The 5,920-nt window shown below is 35.6% G+C and overlaps 1 long non-coding RNA gene across 1 annotated transcript; it reads left to right on the top strand.

Annotated features, from left to right (window-relative positions):
- LOC103441871 (uncharacterized) lies at positions 1–1,937 on the top strand. The gene is made up of 2 exons (XR_011579340.1): positions 1–473; positions 1,521–1,937. It is a non-coding gene; the product is annotated as an uncharacterized lncRNA (long non-coding RNA).
- The last annotated feature ends 3,983 nt before the right edge of the window (positions 1,938–5,920 follow it).

The raw sequence follows: 5,920 nt of genomic DNA, 5'->3' as shown, positions 1-5,920 counted from the left end.
AGATGAAAAAAAGTTGAGTTCATATTTGTGTTTGGTAACTCAATAAGAAAGCACTTATTTCTAAAATTGCTGTGAGAAACAGCTGGAAATGGGAAGCACCTATTTGCTGCTTTCAAAAACCGGCTTTTTATCGCAGCAACGCGGATGAACAGTAACGTTTAAAGAAAGTTTTCAAATGGCGATGCTACTCCTCGCGTCTCACTTCTCTCCCTCCCGTCTTCACTTTAAGCTGCAAATCCTCCACCGCCGCAAAAATCCTAGAATCCAGAGATTGAAGGAAGCGGATCTGGCTTCTGGGTTTCACGTGAAACAGAGAGAGTTGGAAGCGTGAGCTACTTCTGAAGGTTTCCGTTTTGGGAGCTGAGAAGGTGCTTATTTTTCACTCCGAGCAGCCGCCAACCTGAAACTTCCTTCCTCCCAGCGATCTCTCTCGTTCTCCAGGTCACGTTCTCCGGCTCGACGTCCTTCCTCTGGTAAGCTTCTCTTGTCTAAAATTTCGTTATTTATTTGTTTGGATTGTTAAATTTAGGGATAGCAGAGTGAAAAAATAAATTGGGGAAAAATTAGGGTTTTGTGGAGGAAAGAAGAAAAATTGAGAGAGAAGTAAGAAAAATTGATTACTTCTCTGCCTGCAACGAAGCTTGTCGTTCAAGCCGCTCGAACCGAGTCTATTAGCATGGTTTTCTTCGCTTGTTTTGAAACTGAAAGCATCTTCAAATGGATTTGTTGGATGTTATAATTATGAATTTTGGTATAACCCAGAAACAATTCACCTTTTGCTTCAAACGAGCACACAAGTCCTGTATGTATCTTGCTTAGCAGCTTGATCCTGCCTAGAAATTGTATGCTCTTGAAAAGTTGAAATAGGAACCGTTGCTCGATATATTTTGTATCTGCAATTCAGTATCTTTTTGAATGAGGAGTCAGCTAATTGCTATAGCAGAAAGATCCAGTTTTTTCTGACTTCTAAATTTTAGAATTTTCTGATTGTATTTATCGCAAATTATTGAGTCAGAACTGTTCCGTGAAGTTTAAACAAGCCTATGCAATTCCTTTCTCGAGTCCCGAATCTTCGAATACTGAACTGCTGTCGTAAATCATAATTTCTGCTGCCCTTTAGCTGGTTGAAGTTTTGAACACCATCTACTTCCGTATTTTGTAATTATGTTTCTTTGGTTAAGCAAAAGAATTGTCTGGTATAAGAGTGTCTGGTATATGTTGGAAGTATATGCAAGAAATGATGAATGTATTTATTGCACAGTTTAAAATTAATGATACTGTAAGTGATTATATAGCAATTTTGGTGAATTAGTTGATTTTATTAGCAATCTCAGTATAAACTCTGCCTAATTATAGCTTAGCATATGAACTTTATGTCAATCTTCTTTATAAGCGTCAAATGCTAGCCCGGGATTTAGAGCTTTTGTAGGGTTGACATGTCCATATCCATAAGCAAATTCAGTGTGTATACAACAATCGGACTTCTAACGGTATGATTTCCATATTCCTAACAAGGGCAGCAGACACTCGTGATTCGAATTGCAAACTGCTCCCAACAACGGTGACGTCAAGGGTCTGCTACTCATTCAGGGACTTGAAGGAAAGAACTTCCAGCGCCACTTTGATATCTACTTTGGCATTTGGTGAGATTCTGGCATTGTAAGATGAGTTTAGGATAGATAAAGGGGTCTTTCTGGGGTTCCGAGCTCCCAGTTTTGAGGCATCACATATATACTTGGTTCTTTTTAAAATTTTGTTTTGAATTATGTTCAAGATTTGTTCTTTATTTTGATTGTTTGATGATGATGTTGAGGATTTGGAGGATGGTGTAATTATATGCGCTGTAGCGAGAGCTGTTGAAACATATTATTTAAAATATGTCCACAAAACTCCGTGTATGAATTCTTCCCATACAAGTAATATTTGGTTGATGGAAATACTACAAGGAAATAATGTGTGATGCTATAGAATGTTTAGAATGAACAAAGATGTCTTTTATAGATTATCCAATGACTTGCAAACTAATTATGGATTGAAAGGTTCAAGGAGAATGAATGCAACTGAAATATTAGGAATGTTCTTGTATATGTTGGGACATGGTGTGAAAAAATAAATTAGCGCAAGAGAGATTTCAACATTCTGGTGAGATTGTTAGTAGATATTTTGGCTATATGTTAGATATCATATGATGGCAATAGATATTATCAAACCCATGGATTCGGAGGTATTCTAAACGTGATCGTCATTTTGATGACCCCAGAGACTTTTGTGAAAAGAGTGATAGTAGTGATGATGATGATGAAGAATATTAAAATTATCAAGTTGAAGGATCACATTAGATAAAAGTATTAAGAAATAGAATAGCGGCAAGTTTGATGAATGCATCTAATTAGACTACTTTCAAGTACATTAACAATATTGTACTAATGAATCCTAGCTATACAGTGTAAAATATTTCAATTGAAGTAGTTTGTCATACTAATTAATATTTAAGATAAAGTTTATAAATATTTTTCTTTTAAAAATAAAATATATTTAGTAATTCACCTTTATTTGTTAAAAAAATTAAATTAATGGCACATCCAGTATTATACCCTTTTTGGCTATTTTACAGTCACAGCTGTTTTACATAAAAGTTTACCAAACACTATAATACTGTTTTTTTTTTTCCAAAAGCACTTTCACAAAAAAGTTTACCAAACACTCTGCTGCTTTATTTCACAGCTGCTTATTCTCACAGCACAGCAAAAACAGTTTTTTTTTTTAAAAGCATAGCAATACCAAACCAGAAGTCACGAATTCAAGGCCAACCAATTGGACACCGTTGTTTGCACTCCCAAGAATACAATACAAGCACCAACCTTACAAATATTAAATTAGAATGAGTTTTTTTTTTTTTTTTTTTTTTTTTATCACAAATGGTCATTGAGATTGATTAAACTCATCATTTTGATCTCTTACTTTCAAAGTCAATCAATGTCGTCCTTGATACTCACTACCGCACATCAATTTGGTCTTTTCATTTAGATTTCGTCAACTATTTTGCTAGTTTGTATATGGAATCCACAAACCCAATAATATGGTGACTCGTGGATTACACAAAATAAGGGTTTTTATCGCAAGTGGTCCTTGAGTTTCAAATATTGATAAATTTGGTCCTTGACTTTTACTACTGCACATAAATTTAGTCACTCCGTTAAAGTTTCGTCAATATGTTTTGCTAGTGTTTTGATGTGATCCCACTAATCCAATCATATGACATCACGTGGATTAACAATAGGAAACTATTTTTTTTAAGATTTAAAACTAAAAGTAAAATAAGAAACTAAAAACCAAAACTAAAAGACAAATAAAAGACATCATCCTCTTCATTTGGGTATGCTCAAAAAGAAAAGGAAGGCACCATGACACCTAAAGCACTTGGCCTCCTTGAACTCATTTCTCATTCTCTCTAGTTGGTTATAATCTTATCAAATTCGAATTACATTTGGATTCAATTTTATCGAATTTAGATTGAATTTTTTTCCAAATGGGATTGTGGGAACAAGAGAAATGCCAGCGCGGAATACTCATAAGTTGGTTTACTCTTAAAAAACTAGTTTCTTATAGTTAATCCACGTTGCGCCATATGATTGGATTAGAGGGACTATATCAGCACAATAACAAAAAATATTGACGAAACTGTAAGGAAAGGACTAAATATATGTGCAGTAGTGAAAGACGAGGATCAAATTTATCAAATTTTGAAACTCAGGGACCAAAATGAAGAGTTGGATCAATGTCAGGTACTATTTGCGATAAAAACCCTTATTTTGTGCAATCTACGTGTCTCAATTTTATTGGGTTTGTGGGTCCCACATACAAACTAACATAATAGTTGACAAAACCTAAATGGAATAACCAAATTGATGAGTGGTAGTGAATGTTAGGGACGACATTGATTGATTTTGAAAGTAAGAGACCAAAATGATGAGTTTGATCAATCTCAAAGACCATACGTGATAAAAACCCAATTAGAATATACAAAATGAGATACTTTGGAGAAAGACAGCCATACTACAAATAAAGATGAAGAGGAATCGAAATGCAAAGAACCTTTTTTTTAAAGCCCCCCAATTTCATAAGGCTTTGAGAGGAATTAGTTGGGTTACAAATATGATTTAGATTCATCTAAACTACGCGAATGGGGAGGAGCTTGAATCTGAAACGAAATAGGCTAAAGAGGAAGGTAATATCTATAAGGACAATCCACTACTTGCTCCTAATAGGTGTTTGTAAAAGTTCCGTAGAAGAGATTTTCATTGTTTATAATGTCTAAAACGGAAATCGATACTTGCATTGAAACAAAAAATTTATTTTCTCTTCTCATGAGGGTCTACGTATTGGCCTAAATTTGAAGAGGTTGGGTTTTCGATTGCTTTATGACTTCAATCTTGCTCTTCTTGCTGAGCAAGGGTGGCATTTGTTGCACAATCTTGCTTTTCTCTATGACTGCTGTAATTAAATTAATATTTATAGGAGATGACGTAACAGTGAAATTAGGAAATCATTATAAATCTTACGGGATGCCTTAATTAAGTTTATTGCTATGAATAATATTATGTTGACTAGAATGATCGAATCACTGTGACAGGATTTATGTTATCTGCTTATCATTTGCTGCACTGGTGTTAGTACTCGCACGGGCCAGGGCCAGTTTTTCACGTGTATGTGCACATCGCACCGTACACTCACTTTGGATCCATTGTAAGTGCCAGTCCTGGCTTAGATTGCTATAGGCAATTATGGCTTGTATGTGCTGAAAATAGCGTCAATCTTCACGTGATTGTAGTACTAGAGCATATATGATTGTTACACCTAGTCCTGTTCATGTCAGAATACCTCTGCATGAACTCGTGTGTCAACATGTGTTGATGAGCACTTGACATGATATGGTTGCTTATGCGAGATTATGTTGATTACGGACGTCATGCGTTTACTTACGAAATATTGTGCCGTATTGAATCTTGAGATATTGCAGCTTATAGTAAGTATTTCTTACTTTATGTAGTATGTATGTTTTGAAAACTGTACTTGTTTTACAGCTGGGGGTTATTATGTTTTTGAAAAGATTTTTACAAAGCTTTGTTTTTAGGCCCACTCACCCTTGTTTTTTGCCTTTCCAGGTTTTAGTGCCGAGCTTCCGTGTCGACGAGAATTATTGGCAAATCTTGGTATTAGAGATTATCCTTGATGGTATAATTCTCATCCCACTTTACTGTACTTTACTTATACTTTAACATCACGTGTGAAATGAGTTCATTCTCACTCACTAGCCACTCTTATACTTAGACACTTTTAGGTTTAAATTTATTCACATTTTCCACATCACTACACTTTATGGTTTCGTCACCCCCAAGGTATCGGCCAACACAACTCAATTAGGAGTCCAGGTGGACATTCTGGGTTGGGGTGTGTTAGTTTGGTATCAGAGCATAAGTTTGGGCAGTATTGTGTTCATCTCACGCGTGATGTAAGCATTCTTGGTTCTTGAGCATAATTCTTGAATATTGCCACCGCTGACACGTCCCAACCCCAATATTCTCTAAATACCCGAATAGGTACGTGCTGGCTGACACCTGAGGGTGACGAAAGCCATTTATTGATTACAAGAGTAATGATTAGGAGGAACATAAGCATGAATATTCATTAGAATCCAAGAGTAATAAACAAAATTTAAGGAAGTGTCTAGAGTGCACAGAACACAATCTAAAACAAGATCACAAAAAGGAAGGATCATTACAAGATATCACACAAGTGAGTGATAGATTGCTACTGGTAGGGGAATGCCTCGTACATTGTGTCGTAGTCCTCGTTTCAAAGACCTGAATGGGGGCGCAAAACAAAGGTGAGTGAACCAAGTTCATATATATACAACAAT

The sequence above is a fragment of the Malus domestica genome, chromosome 03 (genome assembly GCF_042453785.1).
Source record: "Malus domestica chromosome 03, GDT2T_hap1".
NCBI lineage: Eukaryota > Viridiplantae > Streptophyta > Magnoliopsida > Rosales > Rosaceae > Malus > Malus domestica.
This window is presented reverse-complemented; position numbering and strand designations above follow the sequence as displayed.